Here is a 27,815-nt window from a genome sequence, read left to right as displayed (position 1 = left end):
TTAATTTACCGTAAGTGTGTGGGTTTATTTCTGGGCTCTCTATTCTGTTCCATTGAGCTATGTGTCTGTTTTTTGTGCCAGTAACATGCTGTTTTGATTACTGTAGCTTTGTAGTATAGTCGGTAGTCAAGGAGCATAATATCTTCAGCTTTGTTCTTTTTGCTTAACATTGCTTTGGCAATTTAGGGTCTTTTGTGGTTCCATATGAATTTTTGGATTATTTGCTCTAGTTGTGTGAAAAATGTCATTGGTATTTTGACAGGGATTGCATTAAATTGGTAGATTACTTTGGGTAGTATGGACATTTTAACAATATGAATTCTTCTGATCAGAGAGCAGGGGATAGCTTTCTATTTTTTGTATCATCTTCAATTTCCTTCATCAAAGTTTTATAGTTTTCAGCATGTAGGTTTTCCACTGCCTTGGTTGAGTTTATTCTTAGGTATTTTATTCCTTTTGGTGCAATTTCAAATGGGATTGTTTTCTTGCTTTCTCTTTCTGATAGTTCATTATTAGTGTATAGAAAAGCAACAGATTCCTCTATTTAATCCTGTATCATGCAACTTCACTGAATTTATTTATTAGTTTTAGAAGTTTTTTGGCAGAGACTTTAGGATTTTCTATGTATAGTATCATGTCGTCTGCAAATAGTTACAGATTTACTTCTTCCCTTCCCATTTGGATGCCTTTTATTTCTTTTTCATGGCTGGTTGCTGTGGCTAGGACTTCCAATACTGTATATAAAAGAAGTGGCCAGAATGGGCATCCTTGTCTTTTTCCTGAATTTAGAGGAAAGGCTTTTAGCTTTTCGCCATCGAGTGTGAAGTTTGTCATAGATGGCCTTTATTATGTTGAGATATGTTCCCTACATACCCACTTTGATGAGAATTTTTATTATGAATGGATGTTGAAAAAGCTTTTATTGTATCTATTGAAATGATCATGTGATTTTTATCCTTCCTTCTGTTAATGTGGCATATAACATTGATTGATTTGAGAATATTGAACTATACTTGTATCCCTGGAATAAATACCTCTTTATCATGGTGTCTGATCCTTTTTATATAGTGTTGGATTCTGTTTGCTAATATTTTGCTGCTTATTTTTGCATCCATATTTATCAAACTTATTGACCTGTAATTTTCTTTTTTTTGTAGTGTCTTTGTCCAGTTTTGTTGTCAGGGTAATGATGGCTTCATAGAATGCCTTGGGAGTGTTCTGTTTTCTTCAGTTTTTTGGAGTACTTTGAGGAGAATAGATAGTAGCTCTTCTTTATATGTTTGGTAGAATTTGTCTGTGAAGCCATCAGTCATGGACTTTTGTTTGCTGGGAGTTTTTTAAATTACAAATTGAATTTCACTACTTGTGATCAGTCTGTCAAACTGTCTGTTTCTTCCTGATTTGATTGGCAGATTGTATGTTTCTAGAAATTGTCCATTTCTTCTACATTGTCCAATTTGTTGGCATGTAACTGTTTGTATCATTCTCCTATGATTTTTTTGTGTCTCTGTGGTATTGATTGTTACTTCTCCTCTTTCCTTTCTTATTTTATTTGGTCCTCTCTCTTCCTGTTGAGCCTGGGTAAGGATTTATCAATTTTGTTTATCCTTTCAAAAAACAAGCATTTGGATTCATTGATTTTACTATTACTTTTTTGGTGTTTATTTCTTTCCTCTCTGATCTTTATTATTTCCTTCCTTCTGCTTACTTTGGACTTTTTATTATTGTTGCTGTTGTTCTTCTTTTTCTAATTCCTTTAGATGGTTGTTTAGGTTAGGTTGTTTGATATTTTTCTTGTTTCTTGAGATAGGCCTGTATCACTGTATATTTCCCTCTTAGAACTGCTTTTGCTACATCCCATAGATTTAGGAGTGTTGTGTTTCCATTTTTATTTGTTTCAAGGTATCTTCTGATTTCTTCTTTGATTTCTTCATTGACCTATTGGTTTTTTAGTAGTATGTTGTTTAGTCTCCATGTTTTGCCCTTTTCCCATTTGTCTTTCTGTAATTGATTTCTAGTTTCATACTGTTGTGGTTGGAAAAAATGATTGATATAATTTCTAATCTCTTAAATTGTTGAGACTTGTTTTGTGGCCCCACATGTGATCTATGCTAAGAACTTTCCATGTGCACTTGAAAAGAATGTATGTTCTGCTCTTTCTGGATTGTTGTCCTATAGATATCTATGAAGTCTAACTGGTGTATTGTTTCATTTAAGACCACTGTTTCCTTATTAATTTTCTGTCTGAATGATCTTCCTATTGATGTAAGTGGGGTGTTATTGATGTATTGATGTATTGGGTGCATATATGTTTTAAGTGTAATATCCTCTTTCTATACTGATCCCTTCTTTGTCTCTGTTGTATGTTATAGCCTTTGTTTTAAAGTCTGTTTTGTTTGATATGAGTATTGCTACTCCTGTTTTCCTGTTGTTTCCATTTGCATGAAATATCTTTTTCCATCCCTTTGCTTTCAGTCTCTGTGTGTCTTTAGCTCTGAAGTGAGCCTCTTGTAGGCAGCATACAGATGGATCTTGTTCTTTAATCCATATTTCCCTGAAATAACTTTTCTAAATCAATCCCAAGCCAGTCTCCTTTGTCCTTTTTTTTTTTTTTTTTAAAGCAATTATCTCCTTAAAGCTCCTCCTCTCTGATCTGCAGTGCCCCCTTTATTCCACGTTTTCCTTTTTTCTCAGTCTTTGGAACAATGGGCACTGTCGTGGGTGCTTCGGCCAAGAATGCTATTATGGCCACATGTCTGGACTCCTTCTGGGCACTATGAAATATCCTATATATGCCTTAAAGTTTTTCTAACATTAGTGAATGAGGTTATTAGAATAAAAAATTTATATCAAATGTTATGGTGGGTATGTATTTTCTCAATTAAATGATGTTAAACATATAGGTACTATCATGGAAAAAAAGGGCCAGCCAAATCTTTTGACAAATAGAAGAGATCTTTACATTGAAAAATTGGGGCCACTGCTTTAAAAATCACCACAAGCACCTTTTACCCACTGTAGAATGAATCATTCTCTTCTGCACCAGCGTAGAAGCAGCTTCACACTAGAATTCAGATTTATCATTAATTATAGCACTGTAGGATGTGTGGATAAAGGAATGAACTTCAAAACTCTGTGATTTCTCATGAGAGAGAATCACATGTGTTAGGTCCCAGGGATTACCAAAGTGAATGCATGCTGACAACTCATGATTTTGAACATTTTTTTAATTGATTGATGAAAGAGACAATAGTATTACTACCTATTGGACCACTTTTTATTTAGCTTTGGGAATTTGGGGCTAGCTGCTTAATTTCTTTCAGCCTCAGTTTCCTAACCTGTCATCTGAGCTAGTCTTATTGAGTGTGAAGAGGACTAAGTGAGATTACGTATGTTAAAGTCCCATCCGAGGGCTCTATACACAGTAGATATAATAAACGTAACTCCCCTGTCCCTTTGTTTCCTGTATTAATTGCAATCATGAGTTGGTGACTGCACCACTGAAGTAATTCCAGGAGAAACGCTAACTCCTCCATGCCAAAAGTTGAGAGTTATCACTTGGCCAATTTGAGTTCTTGGACAGGCAGTTTACCTGAAAGGAGTGTGTTTTCTTACTGGGTCTTACGAGAATGTCCAGAAACAAATTAAAGTCCGTGTTGGCTCATTAACAAGAAAGATCTGACTTTATCTAAACACGTCCTTAACAATTCTAGTAATTGAAAATGGATCACTTTTTTTGTTTGATGAATAAACATACATATTTGAAACTACACAAGCATCTCAGTTTCAGAGACAAAATAATTGCCTAAATGTGAGGCCAATGGGAAGATGGGGTGGGGTGGAGGCATTTTCTAATTTGAATCCATCAAACTCCAGGACAGGTTATATACTTAACGGCCTTCTTTTCAGTGAGACAAAACCGGTCTGTTTATTTGGTTTATTTAAGTAATTAGTTGTAAAATTAGGTTGGGATTTTTTAAGCCTATGGTAGTTATTCTTTATGGGTCTGGGCCATGAACAAAAATATTTATTTAAGTTTTTTATTGGAGAATTGCTTTCTTCAGGTGAGCTCTGGCAAACGCCATTAAAATGTATAAATCTAGAATGCTAGGAAGTATAGACAAGGGGAGGAAATTACCTCAGTTTGGCAGGAGGCACAATGTTACGTTCTTTAATAAAATGCATCCTCTGTCCTGACTAGCCCGATGCAGCCCAGTTGAGCATTTCATTGTGTTCTGTCACTTAGCCCCGCCGGCCAGAGAAGGCAGCTGACACAGCATACCTGAGGTTACAAAGAGCCAATGTGTCCCCACTCCGGTTTTCACATTCCTCAGAGGGTTTGAGGGGAGAGCTGCTTTGTTATTTTTCTCAAGTCCTGTCACAAATGGTCTTTGACAGGCTCCCAGAAGGTCTGAGCAAGAACTGTTGGAGCTGGTTGGCGCCAGAAGTGCCACATGCCCATGAGGGTGGGGGCAGGGTGGCAGAAAGCGATTCTGTCTGAAGGCACCCAGTGACTGTGGCAAAGAAAATCACTGGCTCTGGCAAAGAAAATCACTTTTCAGGGGACAAGCAAACGTCCAGGACTGGAATGGAAGGGAAGTGCTGAGAGGGAGGAGGACAGGGCTTGGAAGAGTACAGTGACAGGTCACAGAAGCCTCTTGACACCTCAGCTTCTAGCCAAGGGCTACAGTGGTTTCCACAACATTCCAGCCAATCAAGGGGCCAATTTTTGTAATGAGAGAACATTTTGCTAAGTGTGCTTCCATGCATTTCCTCTAAAATTCCAAAAGAGCTTTTTATCTAATAGGTACAATCATAAGTAAAGTCACACCTATTTCAGTATCACACTTGGTACATACAGCAGATCTTTCTTATCATTGACTCCAGTGATGATAATCATGCCCCTGTGCATTTACACATATTATGACTAGTGCAATTGATGTAATTTTTGATTAAGAATTGAGTTGTTAAATAGTTTCTTAAACATATTCCTTAATTATTAGACTGTGTTTTTCATGCTTTCTTTTTTAATATAGAAGTAACCTTCGTATTTCTTGAACTCCCTGTTTCAATCCTAGAAGATTATTAAGAGAAACCAAATCTATACCAGCCTCTGATAAAGTGATTCAGGCAGCATATACTCACTGGATCTGTTCATATCAGCCTCCATACTTGCCAGTCTGTTCTCATCTCAGTGTCATTGGCACATGGCAAGAACATCTGAAGGTCACATGCACCCATCCAGGCTCCGGCACACTTCAGAGAAACACAGGCAGTTCTTTTCCTTACTAGTGAATGTGTGTTACTTCTGTGAGTCTCTTCACAGAGGTCACAATCTCAAGAAAGTAAAATATGTACTTGTTTATTATTACTGAGGATTTCATGGTCATAAGAGATATATACAAAGAAGGAGTTGTCATAAGAAAGTCTCTAATGAGAGTCCCTGCAAATTTGACAAAAGGAAATGATATTTGACAGTGAAAGTGATTAATGGAGCAGTGAAACAGAGGCCAGTAAAATCCATTTCTTCCCTTTTCTCAGGAGAATTAGTAATGAGGCCAGTGACTTTCTCCAGTTCCTCAGTGAAATTTTACCCAACCATTGACTTCTCTCTTAGTCAAAACAAAATAGAACACAGCTATTCAAATTCTTGTTACAAATGCTCCATTAGGTCTTATGAGGGATCCAGAGAAGGATAATACACCACCCACCATGTAACAGCAGAGTCATGAGAGCAGAACTAATGTATGAACAAACTGACCTCCTTTCACTCATTTTGAAAATCTGCTTTATAACACTTAGTGAAATTTGATACGAGGTGAAGCCTGCAGAGATGATATCCCTGCATCCATCTGAATCCATATGAATGTATTATGGAAGAGATGGTAGTTGGAATGGGCCTTAAAATGTGGGTGGCATTTGAGAGTTAGAGCTGATTAGGAGGGAATCATAGAAATGAGAACAGTATAAACAAAGAAGCTATGGTGGATAAAGCAGGAGTTTAGAATTGAGCTCTGCCTTCAAATCCTGGTTCTGTCACTTAGCATCTGTGCAAACTCTAGCAAGTCATCTGGCCACTTTGAGCCCTAGCCTGCAAAGAGGATAATAATGGGGTTGTTTATCTGAGGAAGTGAGATAACTTGTATGATGCTCATACTTGGACGTGACATATACCACACGTAGTCCCTCCTCGTAGCACTCATGTCAGGTATAGCTCCTTCCCACCTCTCTGACCCCATCTCCTACACTAAGCTCCTCTCCCTGTGATTCAGCCTCCCTCTTTCCCCTGTCCCTCAAGTCACCTTCTCATCCCACCTTGGGACATTTGCATTCTTTTCCGGCTGGGATACTCTTCCCCACATCTTCCGGTTTCTTGCTTCCTTATTTCAAATAAGCTTCCGTTTAAACGTGAGCTCTTCAGAGAGGCCTTGACTGATGCTTTGTTGAAAACACCCCACAACCATCACCCCTATCACCGCTCTTTATCCCCTCTCTCACTTAAATTGTATTTATAGCACTTATTACTATCTGAAATTTCATCCTGTATTTGTTTTCTCATTGTCTGTCTTCTCTCCATAGAATACAGGTATTTGTCACTCTTGTTCAGCACTGTATCCCCAAGCCCCTAGAATAGTGTCTGATCTTGGGTACTGGGTAAGTATTTACTTAATATTATTATTATTAATGAATGAATAAAATAGAGTAATTGTAAAAGAATTTTGAAAAAAAGCAATACAATATAAAATTTACCAAGCATTTGCTAAGTACTAAGTGGAGTGAGATTCTAAACCAATGTGAAAAATCGTTTGCCCTAGATGGGTAAAGAAAACAAAAGCGTGAGAAATCATCATATGCTGTTTCTGTCTTGTTTTCTGATTGGAAGTTAATTAGTGGAACATTCTAGACTGTAACTACAGGAGGAGTGCAGAGAAGGCATAAAACAGGCAGAGGAGACTGGGAAAGCTTCAGCAAGGAAAGGATGGGAAGGCACTGGATGAGGGTCCCCAGGCTGGCGGTCAAGCTGTCTAGAGCACTGCTAGAGGTCCTCATGCCAGATCTCATTGAAGCCACACATGCCACTTCTCTGCTGACTGCCTGGTGATGGCATATCCGTGGGTGAGAGGATGGGATGTGAGCCTTTCATGCCTTCTGTTTTCCTCATGTCTCCAGCTGGGATCTTTGGGAGTGTGTGTGTGTGTGTGTGTTTGTGTATGTGTGTGTGTGTTTCTTTTCCTTGGCTCCCAAGTCACATCAGTCCGCTCCTGGTACTTGGCAACCCAGCACGCTTCCTCCCACTAACGACAAGCCAGTCTGCAAAACAGAACAACATCTTTGAGATGGGGTGTTTATCCTGGGCAGCGCACAGCCTCTGCAGCCCACGGGGGCCCCTCCTTCAAAGGCATTGCTGAATGGGGCTCACCTGATGAAAGCCCGAACTGTGTATGCTCGACTTGATTTACGGGTAACGGCCAGCTCATTAGGCGCACTGGCCTAAGGAAGCCAGTCGGCTGTGGGAACAAATGTTTGTGTAGCTCTGTGGTGCCCACAGGGCCGTTTGCAGCTTGGGGGCTGGAGCACAAAGCGGGCAGTTATAAGGGGCTCTGGAATCCATTCCTGGCTCAGGGAGCGCTAACTGCCCAGGAGATTGATATCTAGGGTGCAAAGGCTAAAAAAATTAGATTAATTTAGCTCAGCTGTACTCGCTGAAGGATTAGGTTGCAGCTGGTGCTGAAACGTTAGCGATCAGACCTCAGAAATCAAGGGGCAAGTCTCAAGGTGGAAGGAAGGGAGTAAGATGGATTGCCTCTCAGCACGCCTGCTCCCCAGGAAAAGGATAGCCTACAAAGGCAGCCCGGCATTACAGATAATCCCATGGAACACCAGTGGGAAAGTAAGTTGTGTGTTCCTTGGGATGTGGCGTTGGAAATTGGGAGTACTGTCTTCTAACCCTGGGAGAGTCACAGGGACAAACTGCTTTAAAAATAGTCTCAATTTGATCTCTTCCTCCAGAAAATAAAACTGAACAATAACAAATATTTTGAGGTAAACTGAAAAACAAGTAGAATCTCTGAGCTCTAGTATTTTGTTATAAAATATTATTTCCAATATCCCTGATTTTATAATGATTGTTTCTGTGGCCCTGACTCTTTGTCTTCCAAGTTCTTCTCCTTAGAAATTATCTTCACCTCTAAGTTTGCCTACAGAGGTTCTTCACCCTTGCAGCTGGTTCCTAGGTGGAAAGTCTAATAGACTTCAAATTCCACATTAAGTACAAGAAATAAAACTTTTTTTTCCCCACCATAAACCCATTGCCCTGGGCTACTTTTTAAGGGAACAATTCTTAAGTATACTCTTTAGTAAATTATCAACTCTTTTCACCTCTTTTGGTAAGGTTCTTTTTAAAAGTTACCATTTATTGAATACCTGCTATGTGCCAGGCACTATGCAAATGCTTTATGTGAGAATGATTATCCCAATTAATACATGTTAAGAGTAAAAAATTATGCCTCTTCCTTTCTCCAAAGGGTCCAGGTTTAGATGATAAATTTTGTGCTCGCCCTATATATAATTAATTCAGAGATTAGAGTATGCCTGTGTCATTAACTCAGTGTTCAACCAGTGTTGAAAGAGTGACCCCTGTTAAGGTCCAGCCTATGTCATTGACCATGGAAAATGGAAGGAGCAAAATTTTGATGAACGCAGGCCCTCTCCTCACAATGTTTTCCATTCAGATTGTGAATGCTGTTTTGGGAATAGATTGAGGCTGACACAAAAGAGATCATGAGTTTTAAAAACAGAGAATGGTAAAAAGAGTACCTCAAAAAAAGGCGGGGTCTTTTGGGGAATGCCCTGTTGTGTAGTGGAATAAAGACTTACCTGGAAACTAGAAGACTAGATCGCAGTCCTAGCTCATTCATGGACTAGTCCTGTGATCCAAGGCAAATCACTTCTTCCTTAATGTTCCCCATTTGTAAAACATAGACATCAAATGAGATTACATACAGAAAATTTCACTGAAAATTATGAAGCCTTAAACCCATGAAGAAATTATTTTCCCTAGTTCTGCATCTCAGAAAGATTGTGACATTTTCAAAATCACACATCTACTGAGTAGAGAAGGAGAGAACCAGCACTCATGTCTCCCAAGCACCAACTCAGTGTCTCCTCTGTCACACACTTCACATCCCTGCGTAACTGGTAACAGTCCAGATCCTTAATGGAACTCGAAGTGAAATCAAGGAAGAGCCACAAACCACTGTTTAAACAGAGCTACAAAATCAAACATTTACAGACGGCAAAATTAACATTCTTGGCTCAAGTTCAGTGGCAAACAAAAGGGTGCACAACCAGAACTGCTTTGACATAGAAGTTCATGGGATGATGGTCCAGGGATAATAGGAGGTACATTATCTCTCAGAGAACAGGAATCTCATTTAAGTGGCCCTAAATTCAACCAGCACAGAAATATAAGAAGGAAGACTTCTGCCCAAAGGCCACCAGTGATAGCAAAAAAAGAAGCCTTTATTAACCTTTAAGCAAGCCGCACCAGTAGAGCTGTAGCGCAGAAACCAGAATTTAGAACAGGAATTGTAAACCCAAATGTCTGCAAGAATGGGAAATTGCATAAGGGAACTAAATAGGCTGGGGGTAAGAGACATCAAAGAGTGTCGAACTGTGGTGAATTAGAAAGAATATGCATGTCAGTACTCAGCTTTTGCTAATTGCAGTCATGTCAGAATGGATGACCAGTGTGTTTGATCTTACAATTTTTCAAGAAAATACAGAAATTGGGGTTTTTAAGTGAATCCCCCAATTTTGTTAATGCTTACAATAAATTAAAACCCTTTTCAGGACAAACAAAACATGGGTCTTTGAGCATCATTTTGTGACCATTGCTCTTGAAGAAGGAGAGGAAATAGAAGAGCATTAGAATTAGGAGAGCAAGAAATACAGCATGGATTACCAAGGTTTGGAGTTGGGTGGAAAAGGAATGAAGATGGAACGTTCCAGGAGGAGTAACATAGCCAAAGCCAGGTTGATTTCCCACAGGCATCCATGTCCAACTGTGACAATGAAGAAGCTACCTTAATTTCAACTTTAATGACTCACTTTTGCAATTAAGAAATCTGGCCGGTGAGCCAAGCCAGTCAGAAAAGCCAAGAGTTGGCATTGGGTATGGCAGTAGGATAAAAAATATTGTTTTCTACTTCTCAGCATGGCCATGCATGTTACTGTTTAAGTAAATCTCACTGAATGAATGGAGGAAAATGGAGCCCACCAAAGACTGACTAACCTGTCACTGACCAAACTTAAATACTGCTATTGTTACTTGGTTAAATCACTTAAGAAACAAAACCAATATTCATTGCCCTAATTTTATGACCAATATGTTATGCTTTCATTGTTTGCAGCTGAGCCAAGTGGTATACTATAATTACATTTTCTTTTTGGTAATTTTTCTCCTCTGAGGTAATCAGCTGCCTCGGTTTTAGTAGTTTTGTTTTTATGGCCCTATTACTAATTTATTCCCAAACTTCTGTTAGAACTTTATTTATCTATTTATTTATTATTTTTGGCTGTGTTGGGACTTCGTTTCTGTGCGAGGGCTTTCTCTAGTTGCGGCGAGTGGGGGCCACTCTTCATCGCGGTGCGCGGGCCTCTCACTATCGTGGCCTCTCTTGTTGCGGAGCACAGGCTCCAGACGCGCAGGCTCGGTAGTTGTGGCTCACGGGTCCAGTTGCTCTGCGGCATGTGTGATCTTTCCAGACCAGGGCTCGAACCCGTGTCCCATGCAGTGGCAGGCAGATTCCCAACCAGTGTGCCACCAGGGAAGCCCCCAGGGAAGCCCCCTGTTAGAACTTTAAAACTCTTCTTATATGGCATAGTGACTCTGGGTCTGCTGGGCAGCTGTTATCCTAGGAGTTCACTGGGGGAAATCAACCTGGATTTGGCTATGCTACTCCTCCTGGAACTTTCCATCCTCACTCCTTCCCCACCCAACTCCAAACGTTGGAGATTGGGAGTTCCTTTTGCTTTTCGCCTACATTGGACCTCTTAGGTTGCGTGTCTATCTTTTTTACCTTAACTCTTATAATAGTGGAGTAGAACTTCTTCCTGAGAAAAGGTATAGACAGGGTGGTCAGTATTTTAGATTTTTTATATTGGAAATGTATTCATGTTCTTATATTTGACTAACAGTTTGTCTAGGTATAGAAATCATTTCCCTTCAAATTTTGAAGGTGTTACTTTAGTTTCTTTTAGCTCCTGGTGCTGCTTTGAGAATTCTGTGCCATTCTGATACTGACCTATTTATTTGATGTGCTTTATTTCTCTGGATGCAAATACATATTATTTTTATGCCAGTGTTCTAAAATTTCTAACTTCTAATTCATAAAGTCTGACCCACATCATAGAGTTTGGTTCAGTTTTGAAGATTGGAAAAAATAGCAGGTCAGATTTGTCACTTATTTCACTATGGATTACAAAAAAAAAAAAAAAAGAGTGTTGGTTACAAAACAGAGAATCTCATGTTAGCATAACTGTGTCATCAGTCTGGTGGGTCTTTTTTTGTTTCCAATTTATTATTCTGAACACTTACTGGGCCCTTTTAATCTATGGACTTTTCTCCTTCAGTTCTAGGAAATTGTATTTTATTATTCATTTGATAATTCCTCACCTCTGTTTTCTCTTTATGAAACTCCTTTTAGTCAAATGGCACATCACATTCTTATAATGCTCTAATTTTTAAATTATTTCCCTCTTATTTTCTACTCTTTTCAAAAAATTCTAGTTTCTGGATTTCCTTAACTTTATTTTCTAAATCTTCTATTGAATTATTCATTTCTACTATTAATTCTTCATTTCTAATAGTTCTTTATTATTCTCTGAATTAAATATATTATGTATTATATATATTATACATACACACATACCCATATTTAAGATATGTATATAAGGTATGATATATATTATATAGTAATATTGATTATATAATACAGATATTATCAATTATATTAAATATATAAGAAAGATTAATATCTAATATAATTACATTATATATTATATTAATATTATTATAAAATAACATGTAAATATATTGTATAATATATAATTTAGAAAGGTAGATAGATGATAGCTACATAGATTGATTATGCCAAATATTAATGCTATACCTGCAGCTCAGTGCTTATCTATGGACCCTCCTTCTCCATCAGAGAGTATCATCTTTTGGTCCACTTATTCCATTTCATGTATTTTCACCAAGGAGCCATTTTTGGTGGGTCCAGTCAGAAGAGGGAAAGGATAGGCTTATTCATTGAATTTGCTTTTCCTTACATCTGGGGTATTAGAATTCTAGAGGTTTTTTTCACTCGCCAGCACTGCTTCTAGGAATAAGGGCAGAGCTTCACTCTGCTATAATGCTCTGCTCCTCATGAGAAGTTTCTGTTTCTTCCTTAGCCACCAGTGTTTTCGTTATGAAAGTAGATTGCATGAAAACTGCAAATTTTGGACACTTTGTTTTGCTTTGGTTTTAGGGTATTAAGGTTAGAAGTTTCCATCAGAAAACTTGAATCCACTGCCTTAATACAGCTTCAAGGTGCAAGTGCAACTAATCATCTTCTAATTTACCATTTTTGCAAGATTTAAAAAGATATTAAAATAGAGTTATTATGAATAAAGAATAGTTGATAATTTTATTTGAATTGTTCCTTTCATTTTATCACTTTAAGCATAGGAAAAGCTTATGCATTAGACTTTATGGAGAAGATCTAAGATCTGTACTTCAATATTAATAATTAGTGTGAGGTAATGTAGCAAACATTTTTAATCGATTGAATCTATGCATATATATTATGTATAAAATGTACACAAAAATAAGTGAAATCTTCAATCTGTCTTAACTGTTTTTAATAGAAAAGACATAAAATCCTTAAAGGCTAGACAAATGTTTTCTTCCTAAACTGGACTATATCATTCCTGTCTAGTGGTTCATAAACATACTGTGGAGCTGTATTTTGGATTAAACTGCCCAATAACTAAATAAAATATTGGTTTTTTTTTTTAAAAAAGTGTTTAGTCAGAAATTGTAACTCCACATAAAGAAGAATAAGAAAGTTTTAAATTGCTTGTAACAGGCAGACTAAATGGAATCTTTAAAAAATGCTGCATCTTTAGAAGTGACCAGAAGTTTTCTCTGAATAACTCCATTGACTTCTGGTGTTTACATTGGCTTTTAAATGCTGGCGTCCATTCTTTCAAAATGATGAGGACAAATAGGATGAGAATATTATAGTCAGAAGGTAATTTTATTAATTAGGGTTCTTGCTTATCTAGACTGTATCAAGAAGTCTTTTGTCCTAAGATGGTGTTTTCAAAATTACAAAACAAATAAGACCTTTAAAAATACCTTTTAGTTTTTCAGAAGGTTTCATAGAACATAGAGTCACAGGGTTGGAATCATAGATAGCTAAATTACCAATCCAGTGCTTAAATTCCTTAGTGCCAACTAATTGGAGACAATTTTCCAAATTCTTGGTAAAATTTATGTTTTCCAGAAAACACATACTTGTAGGCATTCACAGAAAATATGTGTAAATATATATTACCTTGAGTACATATCCTTCTAGAATGATTTTGTTTTTCTGTGTTTTATGATTCATAGTGGTGGCTTGATTTAAATATATGAATGTCAGGGCTGCCCCTTCTCTGACTTTGGGGCTCCAGCCTGCATTGCATCTCTATCGAGAGTCTGCTGTGTTTCTCGCTGATGGTGGTACACAAAGAAACAAAAATAAAAGATCACTTTGTAAACATCCAGGTGAACTTCTTCAAATCATTTCTAACTGGCTTTCTGGAAGAAATCATATTGAATTAATTTAGATTTATAGCTGCTACTTTAAAATATTTCTCTGGTAGTAGGTGAGCAACACTTTCTAAAACCAACAGGTAGAAACAAAAGGAATTGTTTTTTGAGAGAAGAGAAGAACGTCCACTGAGCAAGTACTGCTCTATCCCTAAGAGAATGGACTCACTGCTCTGTTGGCCTCACAATTAAGCATCTTCAAAGGAATGAGAAGTCTGAGGAAATTTACTGTATACGTGGTACGTTTTAATATGCATTGGTGCATCGTGGCTTTAACCTACTGTGGAGTATTTTCTTTGTGCAGAGTTTATGGTACTCTCCTACACAACAAGGAGAACAATTCAGAAAGTTTTTCAGAATCAATGTTAAGTGTGATTTTTATTATAATACATGCTGAGGTAGATATAATTTCCGTAAGACTATGTTTTCTAAGTTAAAACACATATAAAAGGGACACAACTATTTGATTCAAATTATTATATATAAATTCCCTTTGCTGATAATATTCAGAAATGCATCTAATAAATAAAGTGAAATCAAATGTATTTTACAGTATTGTGCAATTACGGTGCTGTCAGGTAAAAAAAAAAAAAATAGCTTGTGATTTGACTTAAAGGAATAGTTTTTTTAATCTGTAAATGTTACCAAATTTATTTTGCTTAATTTTTTATTGAAATATAGTTCACTTACAATATTATGTTAGTTTCAGGTATATAACAGAATGATTTGACATTTACATACATTATGAAATGATCACCACTATCAGTCAAGTAACCGTCTGTCCCCATACAAAGTTATTACAATATTATTGACCATATTTCTTATGTTTTATATTATATTGCTGTGACTTATTCATTATATAACTGGAGGTTTTTACCTCATAATCACCTTCACCTATTTCCCCCACCATCTACCCACCTCTCTTCTGGTAACCACCCATTTGCTCTCTGTATCTATGAGTCTGTTTTCATTTTGTTTTGTTTGTTTGTCTTATTTTTTTGGATTCCACATATAAGTGAGATCATATGGTATTTGTCTTTCTCTAACTTAATACATTTAGCATAATACCCTCTAGATCCATCTGTGTTGTCACAAATGGCAAGATTTCCTTTATAATGGTTGAGTAATATTCCATTGTGTTATATGTGTGTGTGTGTTTATACATACATATACCACATCTTCTTTATCCATTCATCTATCAATGGACACTTAGGATTTTTCCATATCTTGGTTGTTGTAAATAATGCTGCAATGAACATTGGAGTGCATATATCTTTCTGAATTAGTGTTTTGTTTTCTTTGAGTAAATACCCAGAAGTGAAAGTGCTGAATCATATGGCAGTTCTATTTTTAACTTTTTGAGCAACCTCCATACTGTTTTCCATAGTGGCTGCCCCAATTTACAATCCCACCAACAGTGTACAAGGGTTCCCTTTTCTCCACATCCTTGCCAACACTTACGATTTTGTTGTCTTTTTGTTGATAGTCATTTTGACAAGTGTGAGGTGGTACCTCATTGTGGTTTTGATTTGCATTACCCTGATGATTAGTGGTGTTGAGTGTCTTTTCATGAGTCTGTTGGTCATCTGTATGTCTTATTTGGAAAAATAACTATTCAGCCCCTCTGCCCATTTTTTAATTGGGTTGTTTATTTTTTTAAGTTGAGTTACATGAGTTCTTTGTATATTTTGGATATTAAACTCTTATTAAATATATCATTTGCAGATATCTTCTCCCATTCAGTTGGTACTCTTTTTGTTTTGTTGATAGTTTCCTTTGCTGTGCAAAAGCTTTTAAGTTTGATGTAGTCCCATTTGTTTATTTTTGCTTTTGTCTCCCTTGCTTGAGGAGACATATCCAAAAAAATATTGCTAAGACTGATGTCAAACAGTGAGCTGACTATATTTTCTTCTAGGAGTTTTATGGATTCAGGACTTACATTTAAGTCTTTAATCCAGTTTGAATTTATTTTTGTATATGGTATGAGAAAGTAGTCTAGTTTGATTCTTTTGCATATTACTGTCCAGTTTTCCCAATAACACTTTTTCCCTGCATAGTCTTGCCTCCTTTATCATAGATTAATTGACCATATAAAGCATGGGATTATTTCCAGGATCTCTATTTGCTTCCATTGATCTGTATGTCTCTTTTGGTGCCAGTACCATACTGTTTTGATTATTGTAGCTTTGTAGTATAGTTTGAAATCAGGGTGTTTGATACCTCCAGCTTTGTTTTCTTTCTCGCGATTGTTCTGGCTAGTCAGGGTCTTTGTGTTTTCATATAAATTTTAGAATTATTTGTTCTATTTCTGTGAGAAAGAAATGCCATTGGTATTTTGATAGGGATTTCATTGAATCTGTAGATTGCCTTGAGGGAGTATGGTCATTTTAACAATATTAATTCTTCAAATCCATTAACACAGTACATCTTTCCATTTGTTTTTGTTGTCTTGAATTTCTTTCATCAATGCTTAAAGTTTGCCAAGGATCAGTCTTTTACCTTCTTGGTTAGGTTTATTCCTAGGTGTTTTATTCATTTTGATGCAAATGTAACTGAGATTGTTTTCTTAGCTTCTCTTTCTGATAGTTTGTTGCTAGTGTATAGAAATGCAACAGATTTTTGTACAACAATTTTATATCCTGCAACTTTACTGAATTCACTGATGAGCTCTCATAGTTTTTTTGGTGGTATCTTTAGGATTTTCTCTGTGTAGCACCATGCCATCTACAAACAATGACTATTTTACTTTTTTCTAATTTGTATCCCTTTTACTTCTTTTTCTGTCTGATTGCTGTGGCTAGAACTTCCAATACTATGTTGAATATAAGCAGTGAGAGTGGGCATCCTTGTCTTGTTCTGATCTTAGAGGAAATGCTTTCAGCTTTTCACTGTTGAGCATGACCTTGGCTGTGGGTTTGTCATATATGACCTTTATTTTGTTGAAGTATGCTCCATTTATACATTGAAGTATGCTCCCTCTATATCCACTTTGTTGAGAATTTTTATCATAAATTGATATTGAATTTTGGCAAAAGCTTTTTCTGCATCTATTGAGATGATCATATGATTATCTTTATTCAATTTGTTATTGTGATATATCACATTGATTGATTTGCAGCTATTGAACCATACTTATACCCCTGGAATGAATCCCACTTGATCATGGTGCATGATGCTTTTAACATATTGTTCAATTTAGTTTGCTAATACTTTGTTGAGCATTTTGCATCTATGTTCATCAGTGATATTAATCTATAATTTTCTGTTTTTGTGCTTTGTCTGGTTTTGGAATCAGAGTGATGCTAGCCTCAGAGGATGAGTTCAAAAGTGTTCCTTCCTCTTCACTTTTTTGGAATCATTTGAGAAGGATAGATGTTAACTGTATTTTAAATGTGGTAGAATTCTCCTGTGAAGCCATATGGTCCTGGACTTTGTTTTTTGGGTGTTTTCTTTTTTTTTTTTAATAATGGATTTAATTTCATTACTAGTAACCAGCCTGTTCATATTTCCTGTTTCTTCCTGATTCAATATTGGGAGAGTATATGTTTCTTGGAATTTACCCATTTCTTCTAGGTTGTCCATGTTATTGGTGTATAATTTGTTCATAGTAATATTTTATGATCCTTTGTATTTCTGTGGTGTCAGTTGTAACTTCTCTTTCATTTCAGATTTTAGTAATTTGGGGCCTCTCTCTTTCTTCTTTATGAGTCTGGCTAAAGGTTATCAAATTTTGTTTATCTTTTCAAAGAACCAGTTCTTAGTTTCATTGATCTTTTCTATTGTTTTTTAGTCTCTACTTCACTTATTTCTGCTTTGATCTTTATTAATGTTTTTCCTTCTACTAACTTTCAGTTTTGTTCTTTTTCTAGTTCCTTTAGATGTAAGATTAGTTTGTTTATTTGAGATTTTTCTTGTTTCCTGAGGTAGGCTTGTATCACTCTAAACTTCCCTCTTAGAGCTGCTTTTGCTGTGTACCATGGATTATGGAAAGTTGTGTTTCCATTCATTTGATTCCAAGTATATTTTTAGTTTCCTCTTTGACTTCTTCGGTGACTTGGTTAATAGCGTATCGTTTAGCCTCCACATGTTTGTGGTTTTTGCATTTTTTTGGTAGTTGATTTCTAGTCTCATAGCATGGTGGTCAGAAAAGATGCTTGATATGATTTTAATCTTCTTAAATTTACTGAGACTTGTTTTGTGGCCCAGCATGTGATCTATCCTGGAGAACGTTCCATGTGCACTTAAAATTTGTGTTCTGCCGCTTTTGGATTGAACGTTCTATAGATATATATTAAGTCTGTCTGGTCTAATTTATCATTTAAGGCCAGTGTTTCCTCTTTGATTTTCTGTCTGGAAGATCTGTCCATTGATGTATGTGGAGTGTTAAAAGTCCCCTACTATTATTGTGTTACTTTCAGTTTCTTTCTTTATGTCTATTAATATTTGCTTTATGTATTTAGGTGCTCCTATGTTGGGTGCATATCATATATATTTACAATTGTTATATATTCTTGTTGGATTGGTCTCTTTATCATTATGTAATGTTCTTCTTTGTCTCGTTACAGTTTTGTTTTAAAGTCTATTTTGCCTGATATATTTATCGCTATCTCAGCTTTCTTTTTGTTTCCATTTGTATGGAATACCTTTTTCCATCCCTTCACTTTCAGTCTGTGTGTCTCTTTAGGTCTGAAATAAGCCTCTTGTAGGCAGCATATATATGGGTTTTTTAAAATTTTTATCCAGTCAGCCACCCTGTGTCTTTTGATAGGAGCATTTAGTCATTTTACATTTAAAGTAATAATTGATAGGTATGTACTTACTGCCATTTTGTTAATTGTTTTCTTGATGTTTTTGTAGGGTTTTTTTTTGTTCTTTTCTTCTTTTGCTCTCTTTTCCTGTGATTTGATGACTATTTTTAGTGTTACACTTGGATTTTTTTCTCATTTTTGTGTGTGTATCTTTTATAGGTTTTCAGTTTATAGTTATCAGGAAGTTCACATATATATTTATATGTATTTGTATATGTATATGATTATTTTAAACTGATGATCTCTTAAGCACAAATACATCCTAACAACCCTGCATCTTTACTCTCCCCACTCCCTGAAGCTTAATGTTTTTACATCATATTTTACATCTTTTTGCTTTTTGTATCCCTTAACTACTTATCATGGATATGAATTATTTTATTACTTTTGTCTTTTGATCTTCCTACTAGCTTTATAAGTGATTGATACTTTACTGTATGTTTGTCTTTACCAATGAGATTTTTTCCTTTCATAATTTTCTGTATTTGTAGTTGTAGTCTTTAATTTTCCACTTAGAGAAGTCCCTTTAACATTTCTTGAATGCTGGTTTAGTGGTGCTGATGTCTTTTAGATTTTGCTTGTCTGTAAAACTCTTTATCTCTCCTTCAAACCTGAATGATATGTTTGCTTTGTAGAGTATTCTTGGTTATATGATTTTTCTCTTACATCACTTTGAATATATTGTGCCACTCCCTTCTGGCCTGCCAGTTTCACCTGAAAGTCAATTGAGAATCTTATGGAAGTTCCCTTGTATGTAACTAGTTGCTTTTCTCTTGCTGCTTTTTATTATTCTCTCTTTATCTTTCATTTTTACTATTTTAATTATAATGTATCTTGTGGACCTCTTTGAGTTCATCTCATTTGGGACTCTGTGCTTCCTGGACCTGGATGTCTTTTTCCTTTCCCAGGTTAGGGAAGTTTTCAGCTATTATTTCTTAAAATAAATTATCTGCTTTTTTTCTCTCTCATCACTTTCTGGGACCCCTATAATGTGAATGTTAGCACACTTGATGTTGATCCAGGGGTCTCTTAAACTATTTTCATTTTTTTGATGATTTTTTTCTGTTCAGCTTGGGTGATTTTCACTACTCTGTCTTCCAGATCGCTGATCCATTCCTCTGTATCATCTAGTCTACTGTTGATTCTTTCTAGTGTATTTTTTGGTTTCTCACTCTCTGATAAAATTCTCAGTGTTCATTCTCCCAAGTTTGTGGAGCATCTTTATGATTATTACCTTAAACTCTTTTTTTTTTAATTAATTAATTTATTTTTGGCTGCATTGGGTCTTTGTTGCTGCGCATGGGCTTTCTCTAGTTGCAGTGAGCAGGGGCTACTCTTTGTTGCGGTGCGCTGGCTTCTCATTGCAGTGGCCTCTCTTGTTGCGGAGCACGGGCTCTAGGTGCATGGGCCTCAGTAGCCATGGCATGTGGGCTCAGTAGTTGTGGCTCACGGTCTCCAGAGTGCAGGCTCAGTAGTTGTGTGCATGGCTTTGTTGCTCCACGGCACATGGGATCTTCCCAGACCAGGGCTCGAACCTGTGTCCCCTGCACTGGCAGGCGGATTCTTAACCACTGTGCCACCAGGGAAACCCTACCTTAAACTCTTTATCAAGTAGATTGCTTATCTCTACTTTGTTTAGTTCTTTTTCTGAGGTTTTGTCTTGTTCTGTCATTTGGAACATATTCCTCTGTCTCTTGGTTTTGCCTAACTCTCTGTGTTTTTTTTTCTATGTATTAGGTAGGTTGGTTATGTTTCCCGAGCTTGAGGAAGTGGCCTTATGTAGGAGATGTCTTATATGGCCCAACAGCATGCTCCCCTCTGGTCACCAGACCTATATGCTTTAGGCGTGCCTCCTATGTGGGATGCATGGGCCTTTCGAGGGTGGTGGGCCAACTACTGCAGGTACACTGGTTGACAGTGCTGGCCTCTGGCCCATTTGGCTGCCAAGCCCTGCCTTGTGCAATGGCTGCTGGCCCACTGGTGGGTGAGGCCAGGTCTGGCATGGCTGGCTCTGCCGCCTGGGAGGTCCCAGAACTGGTGCTGGCCCACTGGTAGGCAAGGCTGGGTCCCAGGGCAGCTGGCTGCCTGGCCCACGGGGTCCCAGGACTGGTGCTGGCCCACTGGAGGGTGGGCATGCCTCCAGTGCTAATAAGCTAGAGAGAAGGCTCTAAAATGATGCTTGCCAGCACCAGTGTCCTTTGGTAGAACAACTCCCTAAACTGGCTGCCAACAGTATCTGTGTCCCCAGGGGGCATCCCAGTTGCCTCCTGCCTCTATCGGAGGTTCTCCAAGATCAACCAATGGGTGTGATCCAGGCTCCTTTCAAAGTACTACCTCTGCACTGGGATTTGGACCATGTGAGATTTTGTTCCTGTCCTTTAAGAGTGGAGTCTCTGTTTCCTACAGCCCTCCAGCTCTCCTGTACACAAGCCCCACTGGCCTTCAAAATCAGACATTCTGGAAGCTCCATGCAGAGCTCCTGAGCTGGGGAGCCCGACGTGGAGCTCGGACACCTAGCTCTATGGGGAGAACCTCTGCAACTGTGATTATCCTCCCATTTGTGGGTCACTTACTGAGGGATATGGGCCCTGACCATACTGTGTCTCTGCCCCTCCTATCCATCTCGTTGTGGTTCCTTCTTTTATCTTTAGTTGCGGAAAATCTTTTCTGCTAGTCTTCAGTTCATTCTCCTAGATAGCTGCTCTATTAATAGTTGTGATTTTGCTGTGCCTGTTGGAGGAGATCAGCTCAGGGGCTTCCTGCTCCACCACCTTGGCCACACCTCAGGGACAGCTTTATGGTAATTCATTAAAAGTGTATTGTTATACACTTCTCTTTCTCTGTCTCTTTGTTTAACTCCCTCTATGAAATTTAAGTTGTTTTACTAAGTTATAGGTAGATCTTTCCTTTTCAATTGACCATTGCTATTATTGTCTCTTCACAGTTACAATATTTCATTGGGAGATGGGAACAAGTATAACAATCATGTGACTAGTTAGTTCTTTTTTGAAGAGAGTATGAATACCTAGAGTTAAATTTGATTTGGTTAATAATACTTCTTCTCTCTCTGATGAATAGATATTTTTATCATTCTTAATTTTTTTATCTATTAGTTAGGTCTTTTCAGTGATAACTTGTATACCCTTGTGACTTACAATGTTTTACCTTCACCTAGGTAATATGTAAGACTTATAAAATTGTTGGTATTTTTCTGATCTACTGATACAAGTGCTGCAAATGCAGTTTCTCTGATGTCAAACTGTCAAGGAAGCACCTGTACCCCTCTGATTCATGAATTTGTGCTTTGTGTCACAGGATGCCAAAAGCCCACCGGACCAAAATAATATTAAAGACATCCAAGGAGAACATCTCTGAATGGGCAGCAAGAGTCCTCAGACAGGTACACTGTCCTGTTTCTCTTGTTTCACTCCTGCACCTCATCATGAGATATGCATGGACTGTTTAAGTGGTTGAAGAGGATTATGAATGGCAGTGGGAGGAGGCATTAACTTCTGTTGACATGAATACTGACTCGTAGGCATCATGACTTCATTACTACCTCTGTCTTCCTGGCATAGCCCTGTAAATAGCAGTGAGCCATGGTGACTCCCATCATTCCTAGGAAGCTTGGTGATGTGTAAGGAGCAAGCTTAGTGTCCCATTGACCCATACAGGGAAGTATACAAGTCTGGGTAGGGCTGGGTTCAAAGGAGAGTGCCATAACCTGGGAGTCAATATTAGGCTTGAGGACAGAGCATTGCTGGGCCAGAAACTCATGCTTAAAGATTAGGAAAAGGATTCAGGAGTCAGGGAACCCAGCAGCATCCAGGTACATTGCCAAGAAGATGGAATCTGACAGCAGAGAAGAGTGCAAAATTCCTACAGAAGGTACCTTCTTTTTCACTCTCGTGATAATTTCCATTCCCACATTCATGAGATGAAAGTTGTTAAGATGCTTGAACAAGGATTGTGAGATGACAATGAGAGGATGTTTCCTTTTTTGTTTTTAATATTACAAAAAATATTTGTTTTTAATATTAATGTTAAAAATGTGCTCTCTTGAACAAGACTTGAAACATGTATAATCCTTCCTTATGGACTGGGCATAGTAAAAGGGCCCTGGAGTAACTCTGGCCTAAATAAATGAATATTAAGTTGCAGATGCTTTGTATTGTATACCCAGAGCCAAATGAATGACAGCTTGATACTGTGATTGTAACCCCAGAGGTTGATTCCACACTCTGTTTTTTTCCCCAAAGTGTCGTCGTAACTTGGGTCGCATGATAAGAATTTGATTTCTGGTCTTCCCACCCAACAATCTTGCTGTATAACAAATCAAAACTGAATCTCAAGCTGATGCTCTTGCCCTGCCACCCTCTGAGTTGTTTACTTAGTAACTAGAATGGGTTTGTTCTGATCCAGCCACAGCAAACACCCTAGGCAAATATCACGCTGTCAGTATGCCCCTACCCATTGCCTTGGTGGTTCATCTCTCCTCTTCTGACACCTTCTTCAGGCACCATTGTGCTGTCCCTGGCCCACACAGGTCTTCCTACCACCAGGTCACACGCAAGGCAACAGCTTTTAACTTTGACTTTTAAGACTTCCTTCTCCCATCAGATTTTATTTGTCTAGTTTTCACTCCCTTTGGGGTGTTCTTCAAAGAAAAGTAATGGAGAAGAGTGACGCTCCATGAATGAACTAAATATATGACTTTGGACTCATTTACATAACTTTCTAAACTGCTAAGCAAAAAGGCTATATTTAAGTCCAATACAAACACCTTGTCCTAACATGCTCCAGCCCCCATTGCAGGAGGAGACGATTGTTATGTTGTGTTTAAAGGCTGAAAGTAAAGGAAGGAAACCTTAAGCCACGTAAATTGAAAATAAATATTATTTTTCTCTAAGGCTCACCAGTGTGAAAAAAATCTCCTTTCAAGGAACAAACTTTGTTATTAGTTCTCAATGTGCCAAAAAGTCAGCAATGGTAGCCCCTACTTTACACCTCCCCTAAAAGAAATAAGTGGATGCTTTTTCTCATATTGTAAACTCAGCATTATTTAGAATCTCTTCTAAACTTCCAGCATTGTAGGGTTCAAAAATATTTGTTTCCAGCTCAAAAATAAGTAGAGAGATTTGGTTTTGAAAATATTTTTGGCAGTTTGTTTAAATAAAAGTTTTAGAAATCTTAATTCAGTAATTCAAATCCTTTATGGTGTTTTCCTAAAAATACATCTCAATGCCTAAAAGGTATCTTAAAATGACTGGAATGGTGACTATGGCCATTAGCAGCACACAAGTGTCAAAACACCATATACAGCTGGCTTTGGCTTTCCTGAGTGAGCCCAGGAAATGTAGAGGAAGAAAATATCTGAATAAAAGGGCATAAGTCACCTACAGTTGATGTAGTTCTTGACTCTTTTCAAAGCATTTGGGAGAAGAGAATGGACAAACCAGAAGTAGGCTGACAATGGAATACTTTCCATGGAAGGGATGTTGTTTCTCTCTATTTAGTGAGCCTTTCTTCCTTACTATCATTTAGTTTTTCTTAGCAGTTAAAGTTGGGTACTAGCTTTCCAGTGTAATCACTTTGACTGTCAAGTAAGGGAAGTAGCCTTAGCTAGCCATTTCTCCAAATGTACCTTAGTGATTTGATAAACATTTCCAGAAAAAGTACTGTAGGAAGATTATTCCCTAACACAAACCTGCCCAGCTTGCATGCTTAGGACTACCTGTAGCATTCATCATGGTGTTCTCCATCTCACTGTCCGTTAGCACCTTGGGAGACAGAGGTCGAAATGTTTCCTGACGGAGGTTTGTCACCTCGAATCATTGGAAATCTGTGAATTCCCTCCTTTCCAGACATACTACTAAATCCCTCCATATATCCTGCTTGTTCTTTTTCCTTTCAACTGATTTTAAAAAGTCAAGAATTAGTTAACTTTGGAAGTTCTTTGAAATTGGAGATTATGAGACAGGTACTTCTGCTTTATTTGGGAAAATGGTAGCTTCTGTGTTTCTATTTAATATAACCTGTTCCTGATTGCAAAAGTAACACCATCTTGTTGTTATACATAAAAAAGGAAAAAACATCTCACCACCCAAAGACAACTACAGGTCATCAGGGGTGCGTGTGTACGCGCCTGTGTGTGTGTGTCTGTCTGTGCACACATGCATATTCAAAGGCATCCTGAAAATATGATTTTTGAACCCATATATTGTACCAATGTATGAGCATTTACACACATCATTAAAAAACGGCAGTTTGACATGGTTCAACCTAGTAAAATTTGCTTAAATTTGTTCCCCAATCATTGGACATCGTGTCTGGCTTTTAAAATGTTAAATAACTGACCTATGAACATTTCTGAACATATTTGTATTTGTTCACGTATTTAACCTTTTCCTCAGAATAATTTCCAAGAAAAGAAAGAATTGATTTAGAAAGTATGAAAAACATGGAGGCTCGTATTACCTATTTTGAAATTCCTTGCAAAGAGGTTGTAGCAATTTATGTTCTTCTTGACTATATATAAGAGTTCCAGTTTTACCCTATCCTCACAAAAATTGAGAATTATAATATTTTTATCTTTGCTAATCCTATAGGTAAATATTATATGCCATATTATTTAACCAGTATGACTATAATTGGCATAATTCATATTTGCTTCAATTTTACTTCAAGATGAAAAAATTCAATTTGTAAATGTATGAAATTAGTTGAGAGGCAAAGTCTAAAACATAAAATAGAATTGGGTTTAATGTGATATTGAATTACTCTCCTATTACCCCAGATCCGCGATAATAGTGTCTTTGGTAAAGTATAGGAAACTACAGAGGTGACAATTTAATTGATACTATCTTTGATTTAATGTGAGAAGAATCTGAGATTTGCCATTGTGAGTAATTCATTTGTATACAAAAATATATGTGTGGATTTGCCATATTTCTTCAGCAAAGGAAATTATTTCTTTCTGTGTTGTTTTTGTTACAAAGCCTCATTTAAAATATGTGTTCTTTTCCTGTCCTTCAAAGTCATTTTAACAGTCAAATACATTTTGAGCATAGCTCATTTGTGAAATGAGCTGCTTCAGATAAAAGATAAAATGCTCTAGTCAGATTGATCAAGAAAAAAATGATAGAAGACACAAATTACCAATATCAGCTATTAAAATAGGAGGAATCACCATGGGTTTTAAAGACGTTAAAAGGATAGTAAGAAAGTATTATGCAGTAGTTTATGCCAATACATTTGACAACTTAGATGAAATGGACAAAATCTTAGAAAGCACAAACTATAAAACTTTTTAAAATTGAAGTATAGCTGATATATAATGTGTTAATTACTGCTGCATGGCGAAGTGATTCAGTTATACATATATATACATTTTTTAAAATATTTTTTTCCATTATGGTTTACCATAGGATATTGAATATAGTCCTCTGTGCTATACAGTAGGACCTTGTTGTTTATCCATTCTATACACAAAAGCTTAAATCTGCTAACCCTAACCTCCCACTCCATCCCTTGTCCAGCCTCCTCCCTCTTGACAACCACCAGTCTGTTCTCTACATCCATGATTTTGTTTGTTTCATAGATAGGTTCATTTGTGTCATACTGTAGATTCCACATATAAATGATATCATATGGCATTTGTCTTTCTCTTTCTGAGTTACTTCACTATGATAATCTCTAGTTGCATCCATGTTGCTGCAAATGGCATTACTTCTTTTTTCTTAATGGCTGAGTAGTATTCCATTGTGTGTGTGTATGTGTGTGTGTGTGTGTGTGTGTGTGTGTGTGTATACACCACATCTTCTTTATCCATTCATTTGTTGATGGACATTTAGGTTGTTTCCATGTCGACTATTGTGAATAGTGCTGCTATGAACATAGGGGTGCATGTATCTTTTTGAATTATAGTTTTGTCTGGATATATGCCTAGGAATGGGATTGCTGGATCATATGGTAATTCATTTTTAGTTTTCTGAGGAACCTCCATACTGTTTTCCACAGTGGCTGCACCAACTTACATTTCCACCAACAGTTATAAAACTTAATCAGGAAAAAAAACGATACCCTAAAGAGCCCCATATCTATTAAAGAAATCGTAGGAACAAATCTTCTCATATTAGATATGTACTGTATCTTGTACATCAAGACAGACAAAAACTAAAAAAAAACTCTAAGCCCAGGGGTCTTCACTGGTGAGTTCTACCAAACACTTAGGGAAAAAAATATCTACACCAACGCTTCAGAAAATAGAAGAAAAGGAAGTATTTCTCAGCTCATTTTTTGAGGTCAGTATTACCTGATACCAAAACTGTAGACATTATAAGAAAATAAACTGTAGATCAGTATCCTTCATGAACTTAGACACAAAAAACCTTAACAATGTACCAGCAAATTGCAACCATCAGTATATAAAATAGGTAATATATTATGAATTAGTAGAGTTTATTCAGGAATGTGAGATCACTTCACTTTTCAAAAATTAATCAGTTCATATCTTCATATCAATATCTTGAAAAAAAATAATATGAGATCTCCTTATATGCAGAAAAAGCAAGCTTCAAGAACCATTCGTGATTTTAAAAATAAATAAAACTCTGATAAACTAGAAGAAGGGAAATTTCTCAGCCTGATAAAGAACGTCTACAAAATATCTGCAGCTATCATTATATGTAATGATGAAACACTAATTGCTTTCACTCCCTAAGATCAGGAAGAAGGCAAGAATGTCCATTCTTATCACATGTATTCAACATTGTACTGTATGTACTAGCCGCTGCAATAAGACAAGTTAAAAATAAATAAAAGGCATACGAATTGCAAAGGAAAAGACAAAATTGTATTTATTCACAGACAACATGATTGTACACATAGGAAAATCTGAAAGTAAAATATACTGGTTAATAAACTAGATGTGGTTCAGATCACCCAGGGAGAGAGGATAGTATAGAAACAGAACAAAATCTAGGACTGAGTTTACAAAAACCCAAAGTTTAAAGGCTGGGTAGAGGAAGATAAATCTAGGAAGGAGAAAAAGGAATGGTTAGCAAGATATGAAGGAGAAAAAGGAATGGTTAGCAAGATATGACTCTTGATGAAGAGAGAGTCATCAAAAAGTACCTTTTCTG

At 37.0% G+C, this 27,815-nt stretch overlaps 1 protein-coding gene across 23 annotated transcripts in view; it reads left to right on the top strand.

The window, feature by feature from the left end:
- Positions 1–27,815, top strand: part of RASGRP1 (RAS guanyl releasing protein 1) — a 996,665-nt gene that overhangs the window by 572,395 nt on the left and 396,455 nt on the right. For 22 of the 23 annotated variants that reach the window (XM_068549078.1, XM_068549119.1, XM_068549136.1 and 19 more), the window contains one exon: positions 21,988–22,072. The gene's annotated coding sequence lies outside the window, so the exon portion shown is untranslated. Of the gene's footprint in view, positions 1–14,073; positions 14,104–21,987; positions 22,073–27,815 lie in introns of those variants that run through there. The other variant, XM_068549132.1, reaches the window with a different exon arrangement.

The sequence above is a fragment of the Eschrichtius robustus genome, chromosome 1, assembly GCF_028021215.1.
Source record: "Eschrichtius robustus isolate mEscRob2 chromosome 1, mEscRob2.pri, whole genome shotgun sequence".
Classification (NCBI taxonomy): Eukaryota; Metazoa; Chordata; class Mammalia; order Artiodactyla; family Eschrichtiidae; genus Eschrichtius; species Eschrichtius robustus.
Note: the sequence above shows the minus strand (reverse complement) of the source record. Positions and strands in the feature narration are given on the sequence as shown.